Genomic DNA, 24,248 nt, shown 5'->3' with positions numbered 1-24,248 from the left:
ATTACAAACCAGGCGGAGAGGCTTATTATTTGTAATGCTTCTTTCTCTTTCCGCCTCCCCCAGCCCCCGGCCCCCACACAGTCTCCTGGAACAAAACTCCCAAAAGGTTAAGCACAAACTGCTGCCTCGCACTGGCCCATTTCCATCCCAATTACACAGCTGAGCGGCATTAGGTGCCTCTATTTGAGAGGGTTCATCAGGCTGCTTCACAAAATCCTGCAACCGCCTATCACATTGGCAGGAACATCCAAGGCTCCCTCTTTCAGCCTCTGCCAGCCACTGTTCGGTTCCGAGCTGTGTCCCAGCAACCACGAGCTGGCAATCCAGAGGATCTTTTGGTTCTGAGGCTCCCTTCTGTTCAGGTCAGACCTACCCCAAGCCGGGATATGCCCGGGGTTGGCTCCAGTTAGCAGGGGGCATGGGGAGTACAGACTGCGCCCCTCCTGCCAGGACATCCTGTCTCTGTTCCCCAAGCCGGGGTCAGGAGAGAGAAACACCTTTCTCAGGGACCGACTAGCGTCACCTCAAGGCTACCAAAGAGAGATGCAAATCCTTGTAGAGAAAGACGAGAACCAACCCTTCGTCCTTAGTCCTTCTGGGGGTTAGAAATCCCTCCTTCCACCCCTCAACTAGCACACAAGTATTTGCGATTCTTCATTTGGCTTTATCCTGAGACTTCTCAAGCTCCCCTCACCTCCCCCCGGAACCATCATCAGATTGTGTTTATGTGGGCCATGGCTAGGTGGAGGAGCACAGAGCGTCCAGTTCAAAGTTTAATACCAACAAAGTCCATGTGATGGTATGGGTCTCTATTTAGGATTTGGTTCCTCCCATTATTTGGGCAGTGTTATGGACTAGAATGTTTGTATCTCCACTTCCCAAATGCATATGTTGAAGCCCCAAACCCCAATGTGACTGTATTTGGGGGTAGGGCCTCTATGGCGGTAAAGTTAAATGAGGTTATAAAGGGTAGGGCCTTGATTCAATAGCATTAGTGTCCTTCTAAGACGAGGCACGAGAGACCTGTGTGCCCTCTCCTCTCTCCCAGTAGGTGCCTCTGCAAGCCAGGAAGAGGACTCTTACCAGAAACTGACCCTAGGAACTTTGATCAGGACTTCTAACCTCAGAACTGTAAGATAATTAATTTCTATTGTTTAAGCCACCAAGTCTATGTCATTTTGTCATGGCAGCCTGAGCAGACTAATACAGGCACAGCTTAAAATTTAATTAATGGTAGAGTTGGGGGTGGGGTGGTATGAATTACATTACTGCCAGGGACACATCAGAGATATAAAGAATCAATGAAAAACAAGGCAATCATGGCCAGGAAGGAAGAGAGTGAGGGGGAGGGAAGAGAGCAGAGTTAAGCCAATGCTGGCACCCCAGTACCCCACACGTGGGAGACACTCATGTCCATCTGCTATTCTGAGCAAATGGCTGGTCTGAGGGGAGAAGACACATTATTTTCCCAAGTAAGGATAGTTTCACCTCTGAAATTAACTCATGGCACCATGAAAACGACTGTATTATCACCCAGCAACTGTGTTATCTCACTGTTTCAGCAAGGCTTTTGCCCAAAGATAGAGTGAAGGGTGTTACAGAAAAGTCACATACTCCATTTTACCCTTCCTTGACCCTGTAAATTAAAATAGAATATGCCATCGCCTTTTAAAAATCATATTAAGTACATTCTGGGGACCAAACAAACCGCGAGGTACCTCTGTTAACACCAGAATACATAAAACTGTCATTTTGCGCACACATTTACTGGTGGCCTGTGGCTTAGGACTGGGGAGCAGGGGTACTTTCATCACATAAAAATGGTTTTGCACTACTTAGTATTACTATTTCCTCCCCACACTCATTAAAAGGATATTCATTCATTCAGGTGGATTCTCTACTTACTTTTATAGCCTGGACCACAGAACGATATATGCAAGAATAATGCAATCATAAAAAAAAATTAAGAAATTAATTGCGCTATCCCAGAGAAAAAATAAGGCCGGGAAAGAAATAAACAACTCACCGTTTACTTTTTTAGAAATAAATCTCAGCACTTTAGGGGATTCTCAAGTGCTCTGGTGTGTCTATGTACCTTAAAGGCTTGTCTATGTCAATGGCAGAGAATATAGGTGTTGTTTCCCCCCTGTCCCTTTCATTTTTATAAGTTCTACTTTTAAAATGTCTACCTTGGAAAAGAACTAGAGTTCAAAGCAAATGCACATGACCTTCCTCTTGAACTTTCAGAATTTTTGGTCCCGCTATGAGCTCTGAAGGAGCCACTTGTGGGGTTTCAGAGGGATGGTTAGTGCCAAGACACAAAGATGATGAAATAAGAGGTGATAATGGGCTCTCCACGCTGAGTGACAACTCAGCACCCTGAGCCTTCAGAGACAGGGTCACAACTGGCTTTCCTCAGCACTCAGAAGTACAATCCCAGATCCCAGCGTCTCTTTCACAGGCCCCTTAACGTTTTATTGCTACTCAAATCGTTCAAGTCGGAGGGGGAGGAGGGGAGGGGAGAGAGAATGAGAGCTGTGGAGTTGCAAACTCAACTGTTGATGAGCTGGGTCAAAAACAACAAAGGTTATGTATGAAATGTATTAAATATTAAAGGAGCCTGGGTCTTAGCACGGAGTCTGTACGCAGTTGAAGATAACTGTGACTCATTGGTCACTTTATTTATAGAACAGGGCAAATTCATTTATTGATGTTTTAATTCAACATCTGAGTATCTACTCTGCATGTCAAATATTTACCATAATTAAAATCATAACCCCTTTTGTAGTTTAAAACAAACTTAGATTTGTTTTCCACTCCAAAAATATAGTGTACTTCTCAATTCTGAATCTGGGAGATGAGTAGAGGCAAAAAGAGAATTCACCTTGGTACTCCAGTCTAGATTTTCTGTCTCAGAACAATCTGTAGCGAACAGATTCACAACAGCAAGACCCACCCAAGGAGGTTTTAATGAATCTAGCTATTATCTGAAAAGCCCGAGTCTTGGTCACTAAAGGTGGTGGTTACTATGGCTTTATGAACATGACTAGGAAGAGTGACATGACATGTGTAGGCTAAGGGCAGCATAAAAGCACCATCCATGAGGCTGAAAAGGGCATGTCCACCGTTGGTGCTGTTAAGCTGCCTGAAGCTGCTCTAACAGGCGGAGAATATTAGAAAGAAGCGAGAATGGTGTCCTGGCGGCAGAAACGCCTCTTCCTTTGCCCCTTTGGACAGGGAAGCTGAGCTGGAGTTGCGTTTACTCCGTGATTGGGCATGGAGTGACGCTTACACACACCTCTACTCAGGTGAATCCTAAGAGGTTACAAACTATTCTAATCCTCTAGAGGAAATAAAATAAAAATTGGGCACTATGGGAAGTGCTTCTGTTTTACTCTAAATACGAATTTCTGGCATATAAACTGAAGGGATAAACTTACATATGCATAATAGCACTTCCTGGTAGAGAATTAAATTTAGGTGTGTGTGTGTGTGTGTGTGTGTGTGTTTAAATCAGGATGGTGGCTTGAAGATTAGTATCTTTAAAGATATTGGAGATGTTTGGAAGTATATGAAAACTGCTCTTTTCTGTTAGACATTTAGGACAATTAAAAATTCATATCACAGGAGAGAAAAATGTTGGTTCTAATGACTAGAAAAAATTATAGACACATCACTCCTGTATTTCTTAGTTGTAAATTGCAACCCAGCATCCCCATGCACTCACTGAATTAAAAATAAAATTCTCAGCATTATATTTGCAACTAAGTATTTATGTACACTACTGATTCTATGAATTCCTCTCACATAAAACTTCCTTATGATTGGTTTTGATGTAACTACCACCACAAGTTAGTGGAGTTGAGAGTGGCAATCTCGCCACTACTTAAAAACACCAGGTTATTTGCCTTTGTAAGCCTAGACCAGTGATGGCGAACCTTTTGAGCTCGGCATGTCAGCATTTTGAAAAACCCTAACTTAACTCTGGTGCCGTGTCACATATAGAAATTTTTTGATCTTTGCAACCATAGTAAAACAAAGATTTATATTTTTGATATTTATTTTATATATTTAAATACCATTTAACAAAGAAAAGTCAACCAAAAAAATGAGTTCACGTGTCACCTCTGACATGCGTGTCATAGGTTCGCCATCACTGGCCTAGACACTACAGTGTTTTCATCAATTCAGTGATCATCAATTCCTTAACGTACACAGCATGCGGGTCGTGAATAGATAGCCCTAGTTTTCCCTGGGCTTAAGGTACTCGATAATCATTTCCCAGGAACCCTATTTCTGCACAGACATACGAGTGGAAGGAACTTTGAGGCACCATCTCATCCAGCTGTTTCCTTTCAGGACTGTTAATTATCTAGACTCTTAAAAAAAAACCTCCAGGGAAATTTTGAGTCTTAAATAGAAGCTCTTCCCAGGACCTGTAGATGTCATTCAAAAGTCAATGCATAAAGCAATTCTCTATTCAGGGGCATCCAGCTTCCAGTGTGATTCAGGGCATTTCCGTCACCCCCGCCCTGTAACTAGGTTTGAGAGAAAAATAGAGGAAATTTAGCTCATGTTTTCCTAGGAAAGTCGAGCTGATTGTATTATCGACTGTCTACTGCATTAGCAATTTCCAACTGAATTACAAACTGTTTCCCTGCATTATATTGCTATTGTTCAATACCATTTTCATTGCCCTAATGAAACAAAGCTATATAATATAACCATAAAGTACTGATTACAGTTAACCATAATGGAAGAGAGAGAAAGAAAGACCTATTTTTAAAATATGCAAAGAAAAAGATAAATGCTGGTACTCAGCAGACATTTTTAAAAAACCCTTTTCGGCTTTCTGGATTGAGATCCAAACAACACTGACAAATTAATTCTTCTTTCGCTTCCAACAATACAGATGCTATTTCCCTTAGGATAGAATTTCTACAAGATTTTCCGAAGAGCAAAAGTTGGCCAGGTGCTAAAAAAACCTAACAATGTGAATTTTACACATCTTAAACAGTGCCTACTTCAAACCAGAGTATTTATTCCTTAATATGAAAGAGGATATCCGAATTTTCCCTGGCTGCACGTTTCTCCCCGACTACAGAAAATGCCATTATGAAACCATTAGGGTGTTTCCTATTGGCCCATATTAAATCAACCAGCAACACCAATGATCAGGTTGCTGTGCTGGCCTGAGGGCTGCCTAAGTGAGATGGCAAATCCATGGCAGAGATTTCTGCCTTTTAGCAAAGGCAGTGAAGGTTACGTGTCAGCCCCTTATACACCCTGCTCCTTCCCCACAGACAGAAGCAGCAAACAAAGAGATAGAGGGAACAGGAAGAAGTGGTAGAGAAAATTATTTGGTATTGCCAATTATATTATGGCTAGAAGCTGCAGTGCCAGCCAGACACTTGCTACCTTCTGACATTGCCAGAGCTACCATTCCCCACCCCCACCCCCACCAAAACTGTATAACTGGTACAACTGACCCTTGACCGACGTGGGAGTTAGGAGCCCCGAACCTCCATGCAGCTGAAAATCTACGTGTAACTTTTGACTCCCCCATAACTTCACTACAGTCAGCCCTTCGCATCCGTGGATTCAAACCAACCTCAGAACAAAAACACCGCTTTCTATATCCAGATGGAAAACCGCAGATGAAGGGCTGGATGTATTTATTGGGGGGCGGGGGGAGGACCTACATGTAAGTGGATCTGCACAGTTCAAACCCACATTGTCAAGGGTCAGCTGTGTAATGGAGAACAGAGCATGCTGCTCTCACTCCTCAAGAATCCCTTGAGTTGAGATGGTGACGTGATGAAATTACTGTAGGTGCCGCCGTGGCAGATGATGATCTGTGGCTGCCCAGGTCCCAGACATCAAGACGTTCTGCATCTGACAAATCCTGCCCACAGTTTCCTCGTGGATATGGTGTAAGTGTAGAGAACACTGGATGTGAGGACCAGAGACTTCTTCCTCCAAGACAAACCCTGGTCACGGAACAAACCTTCCCTGAAGATCTTTGTGTATTTCCATGAGCAATACTGACAATAATGCTATCCACGTGGACACAACATGCTGGGTTCTACACACTCCTTTACACATTGATCTGATTTCAGTGGTTCCGAATAGTCACCTCAATGCTCAATTTCCTTGCATTTTCTAGCTTGTGCACCCCTCTAAAAAGGTAAAAATAAAAGGTGGTGTGCTAGACCTCTTTCGATAATATGTATTACTTGAAAGATAAATGATGCATTTCTCTTTTCTTATTAGAGTGATAATTTATGCAAGTTCATTTGCCTTTTGCGGCTATTGATTGGATTCTTGTTGTCTCATCTCCATTAGAATCCTCGCTGACTTAACAATAATGCAAAGCCAGACACATTGATAACAGATTGGTAGATGCTCTGGCATCTACAGCCTACCCAAAAGTTTGCACAAGCAAGACAGTGGGTGACATGGCAAACCATTTCACGTCATCGTATCAGAATAAAATTCTCAGAGAAGATGAGAATACTTAATGGTCAAACTTCTCTTTTCAATTCTAAATAGCCAATAAGCAATCATTTGAAAGAAATCCTGTGCTTTGGGCTCGCTGAAATCAAATCAAAGTGAAAAACTGAGGATTACAGATTATAAAACCAATAGGTACAGCTGCCAAATGCAGGGCAGGAATGGCTCTCCTTTTCCAAATCCATGTTGTCAGCCCGGCAAACACAAAGTAAACTATTCTTTAATGTGAAAACCAGCAAAAGGGCTCACCCCCAGGAGAACAATTTGCAGACATGGTTTGCTAGGAGGTTGCTCCCTGTCTCAAATAATGCTTTTATTTAGTGCGTTATTCTGGAGAAAAAAATAAATATGTATGTATATGTCCCCACATGTTTTTCAATATTTATTAGTTTACATGCTTTCTGTTTATGGCTTCAAATCAATAAATGTAATTTTAGTCTCAGGACTAATGATAAAATAACTAACTTAAATATGAAGTGACCATAAGCTGCTGATCACAGGACAAAAGAGTACACGGATTGCCATCTTCAGATACGATTTTTCATCCCCAGAGAGTATTGTAATCCAGTTGGTACAGAGCACACATGTGCCCTATTGAAGGGGTTGTTACTTTCTTCTTGTTTCCACTGCACTCATTTACCCAGATTCAAAAAGGAAGAGGGGGAAAGTCCAGTAAAAATCTGTTTCGATTACTGGCACCATGGATTTGACAATATAGAATCACAAGATGCGGAGCGCATGAACGGGGAGACGTCTCAGCTTATTGAGCATTCTAGAATTGCTCAGGGAGGGATGTTCAACAGGGGCAGAGGGACACCTGGCAGGTGTGGAGTTCAGCCACCCAGACCTCTCTAAGGATGCTTGCAAATCGTACAAGATGTCCAGGAGCACTAATAGGCATTCTCTGAACCACTTGGGAGGTGTCACTAATAAAATGTGGAAATCAGAATGGAAAGAAAATTTCATTTCCAATCCTCCTTGTGGCACCTGGCTTTTCAGCACATGTGTTTTGTTAAGTTTGCTAATGTCTGGTGGTTATCACGGAAATCAGAGTTGATTAAAGATATTTCAATTTTATCTTCATTTCCCAGACTCTGTAGACGCCCATTCGATAACTAAGAAGAAACAACTATCCTTACCATTTGTGGAAGCAGCATAAGAACAAATTCAGAGAAAGGGACAGGGAGCCATCTGACTAGCGTCATATCTGGGCTCTGCTCCTACCAACTGTGTAACCTTGGCAACTTCCTTTACCTTTCCATGCCTCAGTTTCCTCATTCAGCAGTGGAATAATAATAGTAATGCCTCACTCCTAGGACATTTGTTAGGATTAAATAAACTAATTAAATGAGTACATTAGGACTGAATGTAAAGTGCTTAGTGCTTGACAAATAGAACAGGTAAAAGAAACATGTACAATTATATTATCTACAACAAAAAAATTTTTGACCACTGAGGACAAAGAATTTTACTACTTTGAAAAGTATCTTGAGAATCTCAGATCTTTAGAGATAAAAATTTTATAGTCATTGCAACATCTGACTAGATAGAATGTAAGTATAACAAATTTCTGATAATAAATGGAAAGTGATTTCTATAAGAAGTTTACAGAATGGAAAGAATCGCTAACTCATGGGAGGGATTGCCTCTGATACAAAAAGACAATTCAGTCACCTTTTGGAAGTGTGTTGAATATATAAATACACGGAGGACAGATTGGGCAGTGTTATTTTGCCTGGGAGAGAAATCTTACCTGCCAGCTAATGCGTTAACATATTTTCATTTCTCTGACTCATTAGTACCCGTCACCTAGCAGAGTTAAGGCCTTTGAGAGACTAAGGAACAAACACGGTGGGTAAATTTTGATAAGAAAGAGTAAGTTGGGAGAACTTGTCTGCAGGGTTGGGAGAACAGGGCTCAGGGAAGGGTCATGGGACGGAATGACAGAGATGCAGGTGAGATACTAGAGAAATACTTGAGACTTCCTAATTCTGCTGAGGTCAGCTCTACAGATTGTCATCACAATGCATTAGAATAAATGACATTTCTCAAAAGAAGGTCTGTTTTAACTTAAACTCTAAAATTATACTTCACTTGAGCAATATAATGCTTAGATTGACCTTCCATTGTTACTTAATTTGATTGACTTTTCACATATTTATGTCCTGTCTCTTTTCGTTAATTCATTTATTCAATACAAATATATTGATTGCCTCCTATGGCTCAGGCATTGTGCTGAAGGTGGAGAAACCAAACTGAAGCAAAACATAGTCCTGGCCTAGAAGAACTGACAATCTAGTTGGGGGACAGTAGCACAATAAGTCACTGCAATGAAACGTGATAAATGTAAGAGAAATTTGTATCAAATCCTTGTGGAAAATAGGAAACAGCAACAGGCTTTCAAAGGGGTTATGAAGACCTCACAGAGGAGCCAGGTCTTGGAAAATGGACAGAATTATCCCTAAGGGAAGGCGAGGGGGGAGGTTCCCAGGGAAGGGGAAGAGGTACAATCCCCAGAAGGCTCGAAAGCGTGTTGAGAGAGCAAATGAGGCTACCAAGGGAGGTGAAAACTTTATTTTGAGAAAGGAGTTAGGCAGGAAATGAACAACCAGAGAAGAGTTTCGAGAAGGTGCAGGCTAAGATTGGATTTGCATTTTAAAGTGATCATTCTCTTAGCCCTCAAGAAGACAGACTGGGTCAGGAGAGAGTCTGGAGAAGGAAGGTCACAAAAAGTCAACTGCACAGACCTGGCAGACAAACGCATAGACATTGCAGGCTTTAGCTGAGGATCCATACTCCCCTGAACCTGGCAATAAACTATTCACTTATTCGTCCATTCAGCAACTACCTGTAGGGCCCTCTTTTGTGCAAGGTACTCTGTCATGGAAAATAAAGTCAGACACACAAACTCTTTACTTCAGTTCTTTATGACTGCCTAGATAGGACAAGTTTGAAGTAGGGCATTTGTGGGATTATAGAAAAGGACATGAATAAGAGGTAAGTTAAAGAGTGGCAGAAACATCAGGAGAGGGTTAAAAGTAATCCTTAACATTTTGTTCATTATTTGGCAATACTTATATGACCACATGTGCTAAAAGTTAATATGCAATGACCGAAAGAACAATGAATTATGAAGTTTAAGACTTGGATTTAAATACTGTCTCTGTGTGAACTGTGCCAGTCACTTAATCTCTCTGTATCTCAGTTCTTTTTTTAATATGTTTTTATTGATTTTAAAGAGGGAGAGAGAAACATAGATTGGCTGCCTCCTGCAAGGCCCCTACTGGGGATTGAGCCCACAAACCAGGCATGTGCCCAGATCAGAATAAAATCAGCAACCTCTCGGTGCATGGGATAACACCCAACCAATGGAGCCACACCAGCCATGTTCATTTAATTTTAATAAATGAAAAACTACATGTCCTACAGTGCTATTTCAATTCAGCACAGGGATCATATAGAATAGTGAGTACGTTTTTGGTGACTGATTTATTTTAGAAACTGAATGATCAGACATGGTGGAATATGAGATTACACCCAATTCCACGCCAGGGTTTCCATTCATTATATCTATCTCATTGGCCTAAGGAACAGCTCAAAGCTGGCATAGCATCTAGCACTCGGGGGCACAAGGAGGTCATGATGACTGAGAGTCTAGTGTCTGGTATGGAAGGTTTGGGAGAACAATAGGGTCACAATCATGAAAAGGATTCCACTATTTCCACATGGACAGTGGCAGAACTAGGGATTACTTAGGTGGTGACCACTGACAGAAATGTCACCACTGATTAAAAGCTATGAGAAAAGCTGTAGTTAAAGTATATTATATCATCCTTTCCTCCCATACCTGCTCTCAAACCTACTGAAGGCAGAAGCAGTCCAGCAGGAAATGGCAAGCAAAATAATGAGAAAAACCAGTGAGGTCACCACTTAGAAATTTCCTCCCAAGTATCTTCTGAATTGCTTCATAGAGTCTCTTAGCATCTACAGTCCTTGAGGAGCTCTCTGGGTTCCAACATTCCCATTACAGGGATATAAATATATAATGTGCACTTAATCAAAATTGCTTTACACCTGTTCCCTCCTACTAAAAACGATAGAAAAAACACATCTGTATTACTCTCTCTGGACAGATAAAACTTCTCTTCCAAAGTCGTTCAGAAGGTAATTAGGTACCTTAAGTGTGGGGGTAATTTAAGATTTTGTCTGTCTCCAAAACTGTTGACAATATGTTAAGCAGATGGAGGTCATTTCTTTTATTTCTCTAACTTTCCCTTTTGGCTCTCCTATGAAGGATATGCTGACATAAATGTTTTGTTGTTATGCATGGTAGATAGACCAGCAGGTCCCAAAGGTGAGGCAAATCATGTCCTTTCAAATGATCTGTTATTTTTGGCAAAAAATTTGGATGAACTATGACAGAAAGCCTTGAAATACTTTATATGCCTCAATTTTAGCATTAGGAGGAAGGAGGGGGCTTAAAAGACAGGGAATGAGATAGGCCAAACAAAAATTTTTTTTGGTCATTTTGATTCAATGAAATAAAACGGCATTTTGAGCATCCTGGGACCTCTGTGCCTTTGGGTTTAGGATTACCAAGGCCAAGTTCTTGGCTTCTCTAGATGACGAAAAATATTCAGTTCCTCGAAAAATGGTGCTAGAGGCCTCATTGTGACTTGATTTAAAGTCACAAGTCTTGAATTGTGGAATGCCTTTTACCATACTCTCCTTTTGTCTCCCTTTTAAACTAGTTTTGCTGACTACATTTTTTTCTCTTCCCGATGTCTTTAAGCATGTTTGAAGCTATAATTCATACATCAAATTCATGAAAGCCTAATGACTGAAAGTATTGCTCAGTAACTCAAATGTTTTTTCTACTTTTGCTCCTTAAATGTTGCTTATAATGATAAACGCATGAAACACTGAGCAATTAGAGGGCTAAGGGTGAAAACCAGGGCACTGGATGTATGTGGTTCATCTACTAAATCCTCCAACAAAGTAGTCATTATTTCACATGAACTGGACCCTGTTTTGTAAGACACATGGGGGTGTTTAGAATGCTAAAATTATATAGTCTTTTTGAGGTCAACCAGAGACCACTCAAACCAATGAGGATATGAGAGTTTTGCTTCTGTGTGGCAACTCATAAGAAATATTTTTTAAAATCACAATGCTTTATCATTCATCACATTTCTTAAGAGAACAAAGGTAATAATGATTTTGGAGGCTTTCCATTTTCTCCAGACAACTGCAGGAAACTCAGAGCTGCTTGGTGTTGGCATTTGATCCCTTAGTGTTAACCCCTTGGGAAGTCAGAGAGCCTCCTTCACAATACATAGAGGACCATACTGTTCTATCACATAAAAGCTGTAGGTCTCACCAAGGCAGAAAACCTTAAATATTAAGAGTTTATGCCATCGTTTCTCTATTCTCTGGCATTCATCAATAACCCCCCATTAATCTCTACAGGAATCTTAACATAGCTTCTTGTATAGTAATACCTATGTGCTCAAGCTTCAAAGATCCATTTACTTCACATGTGTAATTTGCCCACTTATTCCTGCTGAGATAATACTCCTGGCTTAATTGCCCATAGAGCAACTAGATAAGTCAGCTACACTGGTTTGTATTAGCTGTCTCCGCATATGTGTAAAGAAAAAAAAATAAACATGCAAGATTGTTCAAGCTATAAGCTACAAGAATTAGGACAAAAATTATTCCCATAAATCACAAATAAATCCAACAAATATTTCTAAATCTTGCAAAATGGGGGAAAAATACACTTGGCGATATCAACTACTTTCTTGTTTTGGAGGAGGAGAATAAATATTCTCAATATATGTTTAGATATATAGATTTATTTATATGTAAAGAGAGGATGAATAAATTAATGAATAAATCAATGCATAGAGAAATACAGATTACTCAAATGTGGACCCACTTAAGAAATATTAGACTTATGAAACCGACATTGGCTTGTAAAAATTCAGGTCTCTATCCACTTAATAATCAGACCTACTATGAAAGAAAAATCTCTTTATATAAAAAATTATCTCTTATGTAGTAAACCCTAAAAGAGTCATTTTCTAATTGATCTGGCTTGTTAAGAGTCCCTGTGAAATATAAGAATTACAGTGCCTTTACTTGGGTAACTCATGAACACACAGATGTGCACACACATAAAGACTTAACTTAGAAACATAGTAGTTTAGTAAAACATCATCATCCTTCAAATAAGAAAAAAGGAATGCTTGCCTGGTTTTTCCCTTTAAAAAAATTTATATGAACCTCATTAAGAAGTTCTTATATGTGCTCTCATATAAGAATAACATTTTTTTTATTTTAAGTAAATCTCTATTTGATCTTCTGGTTTCCTTCTAAAAGCGTGTTACTTCTAAATGATATCATACTATTAAACTGAATACTGAAATAAATGGTATATATTTGATGAAGAAACCCTAGAATATAGTTACATTCTAGCTTGCGTTCTAAATCTAGCAGAATTTTCAACAGAAAGATAGATATTGAAAGAATTGATAAAAGACATTGCTTTTTTATTTAAAAACTTCTAGTATCTGATTAAAATGAGACACTAATCAGACTAATAAGTAAATGTTATATTCAGAATAAAATTTCTTTCATATAAAAAATAGGAAGATATATTATTGCCAAATGGGTTTTATGTCATTCTGATTTAAGTAAGGCTTAAAATATGCTAGGCCTAATATATGTGGAATTGTCTTATGTACAGTATGTATATGCATTTTATGTAGGAATCAAACTCTATAAATTGAGTTCCATAAGCACACAATACAGAATAAAAAATAAACCTATATTTTTTTCTTTTATCTTTTTAAAACGTTTTTTTAATTAATTTCAGAAAGAGGAAGGGAGAAGGGGATAGAAACATCAATGAGTGAGAATCATCAGTCGGCTGCCTCCTGCACGCCCCCTACTGGGGATGGAGCCCACAACTCAGGCATGTGCACTGACTGGGAATTGAACCATGACCTCCTGGTTTATGGATTGACTCTCAATCACTGAGCCACACTGGCCGAGCTATATATAGGTTATTGACTTCATGATTTTTAGGGTGATTTTAAAATGGCACTAGCAATGAGCTCTGTGAAGTTTTCACTTTTGAAAAGTCCAATACCTTGTGGTCCCAATGTAAAACAAACAAGAGCTCACAAACTCAAGCAACTCCAGAGATGAAAGGCAGACCCTAACGGCGGCAGGTAGAGTGGAGTAGGTATTATTGAAATACTTGTTGATATGATTCAAGAGTGCTCAAGGCCAACTGATGCTAAGGGCCACATGTGAAATCAGCAGAGGCCTAACCTGGCTAATTGTCTCCTCTGATTGTGATGGTTTTGATTAGAAGAATAATCAGCTCTCAGCAGCCTGTAGGCAAAAATGCCAACTGAGGGTGTGTGTATGTGTGTGTGTGTGTGTGTGTGTGTGTGCGCACACGCGTGCAAGAAATGACTGTACAGGTGAATGAATACAGATCAGCATTAACCCACTCTTCAAACATTAAAGGGGTTTCAATATGCACGAAGCCAATAATTGCCTTCATAATTAGCATGAGCATTTTCCTCCTGTCACTTTGCAACTGCTTTCATACATACTCTAATGCTGATATTGGGGCTTTATAAAAGTAAAAATATATTCATATTTTGTCAGTAAAATTTTGAAGACTAAAAATCAAAGTCATAACCCATTCTATAACCCACTTGAGTACTTTAAAATAGTTTACACTAAACTCAATGAGAAACTGTTTTAAGATAAAGAAAAGCCCTAACTGGTTTGGCTCAGTGGATAGAGCATCAGCCTGTGGACTCAAGGGTCCCAGGTTCGATTCTGGTCAAGGGCATGTACCTTAGTTGTGGGCACATACCCAGTAGGGAGTATGCAGGAGGCAGCTGATCGATGTTTCTCTCTCATCGATGTTTCTAACTCTCTATCCCTCTCCCTTCCTTTCTGTAAAAAATCAATAAAATATATTTTTTTTTAAAAATAAAGAAAACTGTTTCTTCTTATTTTATCTAAATATTGGTGAAATATATAAAATACCACTCAAGATGCTACTTGAAATCAGTTCATCGCTTTGTGACCTGCTTCTTTCAATATTAGATTGAAATTACTTAAGCCTCTCATCAGTTCTGTGCACAAAATCTTTTATTTAGAATGGTCATCTACTTTAACTACTATCCCTATGTTAGAGATTCTTAAACCTGGACATTTAGAAATAGGAAACCTCCAGAAGTGATTAAGCTCCTAAAAGTGAAAACTTAGGAAAACTTTTTAAATAACCAAATACTAAAAATTTTAGTACCTCTAATAAGTTTAAGATCATTTTGTTAGTGTGAGAATGTAACATGTATTATTTATATGCTCATAAATTTATCATCCTATATAATAAAAGCCTAATATGCAAATCAATCAAACAGCAGAATGACCATTGGAACGACTGGTCGCTATGATGCACACTGACCACCAGGGGGCAGATGCTCGATACAGGAGCTGCCTCCAGCCTGTAGGCCCCAGGCTGGCCAAGGCAGATGCCAGTGAGGGGCCTTCCCCCACCCCCATCGCCCCGCCAGTCGCCCCACAGATCGCCGGCCAGCCCTAAGGACCCTACCCATGCATGAATTTCGTGTATCGAGCCTCTAGTTTTTAGTATATTTAGAGATGAGCAGAGATGGAACAAGGCAGAAAATATTCCAGGACAATATACTTTATAACTTTTATAAACATAGTTCTTACTTTTTAAACTCTCTTCCCACAGTAGCTACAAAAATCAGACAGTAAGAATGAGAGAGCCGGTGGGAGTGAAGTATTTAGGTTATTTTAAGCTCAATTCCATGGACAGAGGTAGTTTTATCTCCAGTTAAGTGTTTAAAGGCATGTGATAACACTAATGCAGATTTCCATCTACTTGATGGACTCGACAAAATCTCAAACCCTCAAATGGTGCCTCCAAATGTAACTGTCAGTCAGCTGATGTCAAAACCTAATGTCTTCGCCATGGCCTCACACATCTGGTCCCTGTCAGTGTCAGCGGGGTCTGCTGGATGTGGTGTCGTGGCAGGCAAGATGATTTATACACACAGGCCCAAAGATCTCAGAGCTCATTTTCAGGATGCATTTCATCTGGTCTATGTGCCATCAACAAATGATTGACTGAAATTAAACCAAACCTTTCATATCCTGAAATCTGAGCCGTCTCCACTGCTCCCCTCACTCAGATCATGAATATATTTAGTTAGCCGGGGAATTCACAAAAGACCCATGTCAACAGTCTATTAGTGAGAGAGAGAGAAAATTCGCATTAAACACCTCCATGCTGTAGCCTCTGACCTCCTTAAGCTGGCACATTTTTAAAATTCTTTATGGGATAAGGAATGACTAACCAGCCACCCGAGGAAACTCATGAATATGTGGTGTTCAAATCTGACCAGCGTTTTCCTTGCAAATCTAACTCTTGGAAGACCCAACATACTCTGTGTGTATCAGAAGTGGGCACCGCCTTTATCAAATACATTATTTAAAACACTGTATCGAATTAGGATGGAAAGTTCCTCACTCTCTGCCTCTCACCTATCTTGATTCCATCTCCCGGGACAACAAACAGGCATGTAACATAAGACACCCAAGTGTCTGTTTCTTTGTTGTGAAAGCTCATCACTGCAATCTGGGAATGGATCGTGCTCTCCACTTTACTCAGTGTCAATTATTCTTTTGCACCAGCCTCGTAATGATCTGTAAAACTAACACTTTGGTCCAGTTCACATTAGCGTATGCTCAGCACGACTTTAGCGCACAGCCGTCCTGATTGGGTGCCGCCAAACTTCTGATTTTGAATGTTTCCTGCAGAGAAATGCCATCCACCGACTAGGAAATGCTCCATACTCCACGTCTGTTTGATTAGCACAGTTTTAGCTTTGATAGGCATAATACAAATGAAAGATGTTAACTGTCCCTTTAACTTAGAACCCTTAATTGAAAAGGAATTAGGGACCCCGCGAATGGCTGCAGCTCCGTATTCCACAGGGAGAGGGCTAATTAAGAGCTCTGGGGTGGCCAGTGAGTGCTTCAGCGCCTAAAAGGAGGTGTCCATATATATCAATCTGAAGTTAATTTAACCTAAGCTAACCAGGGTGTGACATATATTTTTAGCCCAGGGCTCGAGGCCATTTCCCACGTATCTCTTGTCTAACATGCTACAACTTGCTTAAGCACTGAAGGAAGCAAAAAAGTAAGTAATGACTGTTTAGGTAACGACAGGGCAGTGCAAATCAGTGCCTGAAGAAGCCAGCTGTTCGCACACTGTCACCCATCCAGGCAGGCTTGTTCGAACATGCAAAGCAGTGGGCTACAGTGCTTTCCATCTAGGTAAAGGTGTAAAGAGTGGCGTGTGTAGCAGCCAGCAAAGAGAAGCAAAATCTTTTCAGATCTTGCTAAGTCTCTCGAGAGCTGAAAAACATTCCTTTTTAAGAATAGATGTTCTGAAACCAAGTGCTGCTGCAACCATGCCGGTGGTCGGGTATCTGCCTGTTACTTGAGCAAACGGTGCTGCGTGTCCCAGCAAATCAGTCTGGCCTCACTGCCGCTTCAGGTGGGGGCTGAGCCATCACCGCTCTGGCTTCCTTCACGGCTCCCTGGCTGCCCTAGCTTTCCCTTGGCTCAAGATGGCCCTGCAAGAATTTTGGGTTTTTTAAATCCATTTTCTTTAAGGACAAATGCTGCTTAAATAGTCAGAAAGGTTCACCAGAATCTGCATGACCCCAGATGTCCACTTGGACTCTCTGCGCAGTGGCTCGGCCCTGGTGCACTGCTTTCCTCCACACTCACTCCGGCTTTCCCATTGGGGAGCCCTCTTGGCAGGTCAAACGCTCCACACCTCTCCTCTTTGCCCGGGTCAGTTATAGGCCCTCCAGTCCACCTATCAGTGGGAAGCCTCAGTGACCCACTCAATTCTACTTGAAAACTCTCTTTAAAAAACCACAACCCAGACTTTTAGTGTTTAAATTCAACATTTCCATGATTTTTCCTGCTTAATTTTTATTGCTGATATGTTATGGTCTAAAGCAGCGATTTTCAATATTTTTCATTTCACGGCACACCCAAACTACGAAAATTCTGTGGCACACCAAAAAAGATATTTTTTGCCGATCTGATAAAAAATATAGCTATAATTTTGATTCGTCCACACTGGGAGGCTATTGTTGTACTGGCTATTGTCATTTTTTGAAATTTGACTAAGTAGGTATTGCATGTTTTAACAATTCTTGCTGCACACCAACCATGTGCCTGCTGCGGCACGCCGGTTGAAAATCACTGGTCTAAAGCTATCTTCTCTGAAAGACACGTCTTTTGCCACATTGAGGTGAAAGAAAATGACAGAACAGTCTTTAGAGATAAAGGCACTTCCTTGGCCTCTGACCCTATTAATTATATGTTTACCATATGACTTAAATAACTTACCTAGGTCATACAACCACAGAAAACTCAACGGTGAATTTGGGGAAGTGTGAGTAGGAGAAGGAAGATTTATGGGAACTCTGTACTAACTGATCAGTTTCTATAAACCTAAACCGGAGTTGTCTGAGTGTAAAGGGGTTGAAGACCCTGCATGTAGAGGAGAGGGGCCAGAACCGAGGTGTCAAGCACTGCACAGACAGACAGAAGTTCTGAGCTTCCAGAATGATGGGTGAGTTTATGCGGCTTCCTCAGTGGGAGCACAGCGGGCACCTCACGTAAAGCAACACTGGCTGACAACGGATCCTAAAGGACCTTTATTAGGGTTTTAATGGCCACAACTCTCGTCTCCAGCTGCTAACAGACACCAGAACCGGCCTGACATGGCAGCTACAGGTGGTGCTAACCATTTCATATTCTTCCTTTAACTCTGTTTTATGCAACGCAAATGCCTGTCCTTAGAAACTGTTTAGCCACTGCCAAGGAAATATTTTTGCGTGCAGTTTTGGCTTTTCTGTCTTTTTTTTTTCAAAAAATATGCTTTTAGCCCTAACTGGTTTGGCTCAGTGGATAGAGCGTCGGCCTGCAGACTGGAGGGTCCCAGGTTCGATTCCAGTCAAGGGCAAGTACCTTGGTTGTGGGCACATCCCCAGTAGGGGGTGTGCAGAAGGCAGCTGATCAGTGGTTCTCTCTCATCGATGTTTCTAACTCTCTATCCCTCTCCATTCCTCTCTGTAAAAAATCAATAAAATATATTTAAAAATATGCTTTTATTGATTTTTAGAGAGAGAGAGAGGAAGGGAGAGGAAGAGAATCATCGATGTGAGAGAGAAACAATAGATGGGTTGCCTCCCGCACTCATCTCTAACTGGGGATAGGTCCTGCAACCTGCACATGTGCCCGGACAGGTAATCGAACTGGTGACGTCTTTCAGTGCCCGGGATGATAGTCAACCAACTGAGCCACACCAGCCAGGGCCCTGTTGTCTTTTGACTCAGGAAAGGCTACTATGCCACAAGGATGACTACTGTGGCCAATAGGAATTGCAGGCAAGAAGGGCCTGCTCTGCTCCCCTAACTTAACATTTTGTATTAGAATAAAAAGCAGAATGATTTTTAAAGGTTTGGAAAGTATCTTCTTTTTGATGTTGCTGATGCCATCCTCACGTTGATGGGACCAAAACTAAAAAACACTAAAAATTGAATTTTAAAGATGCACCCGCCACCATGGAACAAAGGATTGTGGGCCCCATCCATTTGTGCTCCATGTCTTCTATTATTGCCTGCTGACTATTTCTGCTCATAAGGGACCGTGAACTATCCATGAGTGCAAAATGGATACAGTAACATCACACAGACATGTATGAATAATGAGGTTCAGTTGCAGTCTGTCACACAGCAAGCTTATCAGTGTAACTGATTTATCGAAAACTTGACTGAGTAAAGCCTCCTTCTTAAGAGAAGGTATCAGCTGTTTCTTCTTAAGAGAAGGTATCAGCTGTTTCTTTATTGGTTAAAACACACACACACACACTTGAGCAAACTCAGACCCTTGAAATTTAAAATGTGGAAAAAGCTGGAACTGCCTTAAAGCTGACCTACTTCCTCCCTCTTAACCAAAAGGAGAGAAAAAGGAGGAGGAAGAGGAGAAAATGATACCAACATTACCATAAAGCTTGAAGGCTCATCAGAGATGCTAATCAATTTCAAATTCCCCAAGGAAAGCTGCTTCTTCCTATGGGTGTCTGTGGTTATCAGAGGAATATAGCTAAGTCATTAAAGCAAGATAAAATGAGCGTCTCCTTAACCCTTCCTTTAGAAATATGCTTGGATATTCAGTGAGAAAAACAAAAGGACACCATGCATTCATCCTCCATTTGTCATGCAGCTGTGGGGAAGAGGAGTCACGTCAGGCACAACAGCCCACTATCTTTAAAATGTGCTCCTATTCTGGCCATCTGCTAGTTTAAATGAAAGAGGTAGGAGTCAGACTACCTGACTCCTAAGGTTTCTTCCAATTCCCAGTCCGAGGAGACCTTAAAATTTAAAAAATAAAGATGGAACAAGGAAGGTTAAGATTTTCTGAAGAGAGAGATTGAAAGTAAAAGCATGGGCTAAAATACCCATAATTACAACGTAGTTCTACACAATTTTCAGATGAAGCAAGGACAAAGTATACAGAAGATTGAACTTGCTTACAAGTACAGAAAAAGCTATTCAATAGAATTCTTGAAGGGTACAAAGGTACCACTTAGTAAGTCACTGAGTTCAAGCCCCAAATAGCATCTTTGTGAAACCAGTCAATGCACCCCTAAAGAGAGGCCCTCTGTGCCAGGTATTAAATACAGAGAAAAAGACCCTTTCTATGGGTTGTGATGGAGGCAAGGGAGTACAGGGGAGGAAGGTCCACTCAACTGGATAAATGGACCCGGCATGGCTTAGAGATGCAGCATTGCTTCTCTAGGTCAAAAGTGTTTAATTTTATACAAGAATAACAAAGAACCCTGGAATTAAACAAGGCATTCTAAAAAAAAAATTGGGGAAAATTAAGCAAATCCAGCAATAACTTGATTAACCTATTTAGTCACATTGGTTCATAAAAAAAATCAATTATTTAATATAGGCATTAAGTAAAAAAAATTTTTTTTAAGCATCTGTAATTTATTCACTGGCCCTAGGGATATCTTTAGAATCAAAGACAGCTTAACTGAGTTCTGAAGTTCTCACCAAGTATTTGTACGGTTTTCAAAGGGCCTTGAAAGCAGCTAGGCACTTTCTGCTTCAGGCTACACATTAACTAAATTCCAATGTGCCCTGCACAGAGCAAGCTCTTAATCAATTATTTCCTGCAACTCTTCAGAAGGTTCTTTTTTGCAGAGTATGTGGTTAGGCCCTGGGATCTCTGCAGAGATCTTGACACAGGCATACACACTCTGGAACTCCTCAGTCCTAAAACTCACCCACTTGTCATCTCTACAGCAAAGAGTGAAGAGCTGAGAGAATTCAGAAGAGGTAAGGAGGACAGAATGTGTGGGGCAGGGTGTGCAGAGAGAAAGAATCAGAGAGGGAGAAAGAGAGAGGAAAGGGAGAGACGGAAACCAACGAGAACAAACAGGGCATCTCTTGTTTATAGAAACAGTTTCTGGAATGAAATCTTTATTTTATGTTGAGAAATCAAGTGAACAAATGGGACAGATGCAATATTGAGGAACTGATTTCAAATAAAAACTTGCTCCACAATAAACACCCACAATGCAGAAAGCTCCATGGTAAATGGCCCCAAGCACAGGCTGTGAGCAACACTGAAAGCTTCATGCTCAGCTAATATATTTTTGAATCCCAGAATTTAAGTCACCAGTTCAATGGAACTACCATCCCTACCCATATTTGCGATGATCGGAAGTGAGACTAGAGATGGAAACACCTGGCAACGAATAAGCCGTGTCTTGCTGTGAAGAAGGGTATTACCCAGAATACCTGCTTCCTATAACTGAGCACTGCCACCTGCGCAAGCAGCAGCTCCGAGCCTCAGCTAAACTAAGTTTGATTCCTTCTTCTTCCCTCTACTCCCAGAGCCTTTCTTCTACTCCCAAATCCATTATATGAATGGTTCACACTTTTTGTGTGTGTTGAGATTTGGAAGATTCATGAACCTGAAGTTCATTCATGCAAGGAAAGAAAAATACCATAAAAGATTTGTACGGAAAAGAAAGCACAGCTGACTGTGAGGCAGGAGACCTGGGTTCCAGTCCCCATTCTGTGTGACATGGAATGTGGCATACATTCTCCAGGGCTGGGTTTCCTTATGGATGAAGAGAGGGTGCTGCAATGAGCAGGGGGTGGGGGTCAGGGGCATACTTTAATTCTAAGGCAGCATACTTTTTATTTTGCTGAAAATATAATCACAGTAATTTTCAAACGGTTTTGAGGAAGTTCAGTTTTGGTCATTCTCTACTAAAATAAATAGTGGGCATATATTGCTAAATAAATAAGCAAATTACAATATAATATATAAAGCAATTCTGAGCATGTTCACACACATTCTAGATGGAATTATGAATAAAGTTTACTTTCATCAGTGCATTTAAAAATATATACTTCTAATTTATTTCAATGACAATGCATTTCTTTTATAATCATGAAAACAGTATTAGAATTAAAAAGCTATTACACCCAGCTGTTTTCAGGACTATCTTCCAAGATTTTCCCAACGAACATCTGTGATATATGTGTGTACGTGTGTGTGTGTGACAGAGAGAGAGAGACAGAGATACTTATATAGCTCTGAGATTCAGTGATAAGATTTGGGACACTTAGTAAAAATAATTGACCCAAACATTTTAGAGAGCAAATAAAATTCTGTTAGAGGGCTTAGGAGAATTTTGATAATCAATGGAGTGATAAATTCAGGTACAAAGAAAATTAAAACTATTACTTGAATTAATCTGGGGAAGCTGTATCTATAAGAATTTTCTTGTAATCAATTTAAAATTCATTAAGATTGACCTTTTCTATACTCTTTCATATGCTTCCATATCCTCTCTTTTCATAAAAGCTATGCACTTTGCTTCCTTGTGGGGCTGATCTGCAGTTACTAATGCTGACTTCAAAGGCATACAGTCACACCTACCCATCTGCATTGAGCACCCTGATGCGAGCACCTTGCATGTAGCTAGTACCTCATATTAGATCAAGGTTTACTCTGAGAGCAGCAAGGTAAGTGGGTTGGAAGCATTAAGGAGAGAATTTTAGAGCTCAGGAGAGAGAGCTTTTATTTATTTTATTTTTATTTTTTTAAAGAAGACAGTTTTCTTTTAAAAAAAATACATTTTATTGATTTTTTTACAGAGAGGAAGGGAGAGGGATAGAGAGTTAGAAACATCGATGAGAGAGAAACATTGATCAGCTGCCTCCTGCACACCCCCTACTGGGGTTGTGCCCCCAACCAAAGTACATGCCCTTGACCGGAATCGAACCTGGGACTCTTCAGTCCGCAGGCCGACGCTCTATCTGTTAGGTTAGGTGGCTCAGGAGGCGGCGCAAGAAATAGAGTCCAGTGAATCAGAAAAGAAAGGAAAGGAAAGTTTATTCTGCGTCCCCGGGAGACCCACGTACCCCCAAAGACAGGGCACGTGGATTCACGCCAACATGGAGGGGGGCGCTTTTTTTATACTGCGGTTGGGTGAGGGGCGGGGACATGAGCTGAGGTATTCAGTTGAGGAGGCTTCAGCTGCAGGGGGTCAGCAAGGTATTCAGGGAGAAGGAGCCATCTGTGTCTGGCAGTTGACCTGTGAGAAATCCCAGGTCTGTGAGAAATTCCAGGGGGAGTCCATTGTCTCATCACATGCCTGCATGTATTCGATCCTGGGCTCGATCCTGGGCTCTCTCCGACCTAACATCCCGGCCTTTTGGTGATAAGGGAAGGCGACTCTCTGACTGCTTCCAGCTGAACAGGGACGACGAGGGGGGGTGGTGGTTAAAGGCCAGGGTTAGGCAGAGGCAGGTCGGAGGGGAGCCGAGTGTAGGGATGGAGCAGGAGCTGATTCACAGTCACCCGTGACATCTCCGCGATCCGGGAGCAGATGAACTTGAGGAGGCATGGGGCTAGAAGAAAAAAGACACAGATGAGAATCAGGGGCCCTATCATGGATAGGACCCAGGTAGCTAAGGGGCTTTGGAACCAGCCGGAAGGAGAGTTGTCCTGGAAGTGTCCTGCATGTAGTTCTTCACTCAGCTTAGTCAGGGTCTGTACATTTTGCTCCACTACTCCGGACTTGATGTAGTTAACAGCATTCTTCCTGAAGGAATATGCAGGTTCCTCCTCTTTTTGCAGTCAGAAGGTCTAAGGTGCGCTGGTTCTGTAGGGCTACTTGGGCTACTGATGTCACTTGCTGCTGTAGGGAGGCTAAAAGAGACAGTAGTAGACTCCAGGGCTAACTGGAGCTTGTCATTAAAGTGCTGAGCAGTGACCAGACTGTTCCCGAGGGCCCCCCAGTGAGGCCTATTGAGGCGGCGATACTCACCCCTAACATGACAGGGAGGAAGGCAGCCCGGTGCGTCTGGGGGCGGGATGGAGGGAGCAGCCAGGCGAGCTCCAACTCTCCATACAAGGTTAGTTGGGGAACGACTGTGACCACGAAGCAAGGCCCGGGGTCAGAGGAGTTCGTGCAGTTGCTTAAGGTGCTGTTGCACCAAAAGAAGGTACCTGGTCTGGCCTTGGTGAGACTGGATGCAGTGTGGTTTCAGGTACAG

The 24,248-nt window shown here is 41.2% G+C and overlaps 1 protein-coding gene across 4 annotated transcripts in view; it reads right to left on the bottom strand.

The window, feature by feature from the left end:
* Positions 1 to 24,248, bottom strand: part of EFNA5 (ephrin A5) — a 283,466-nt gene that overhangs the window by 56,959 nt on the left and 202,259 nt on the right. The window lies entirely within an intron of this gene.

Source organism: Myotis lucifugus, unplaced genomic scaffold, assembly GCF_000147115.1.
Source record: "Myotis lucifugus unplaced genomic scaffold, Myoluc2.0 scaffold_0, whole genome shotgun sequence".
NCBI lineage: Eukaryota > Metazoa > Chordata > Mammalia > Chiroptera > Vespertilionidae > Myotis > Myotis lucifugus.
Note: the sequence above shows the minus strand (reverse complement) of the source record. Positions and strands in the feature narration are given on the sequence as shown.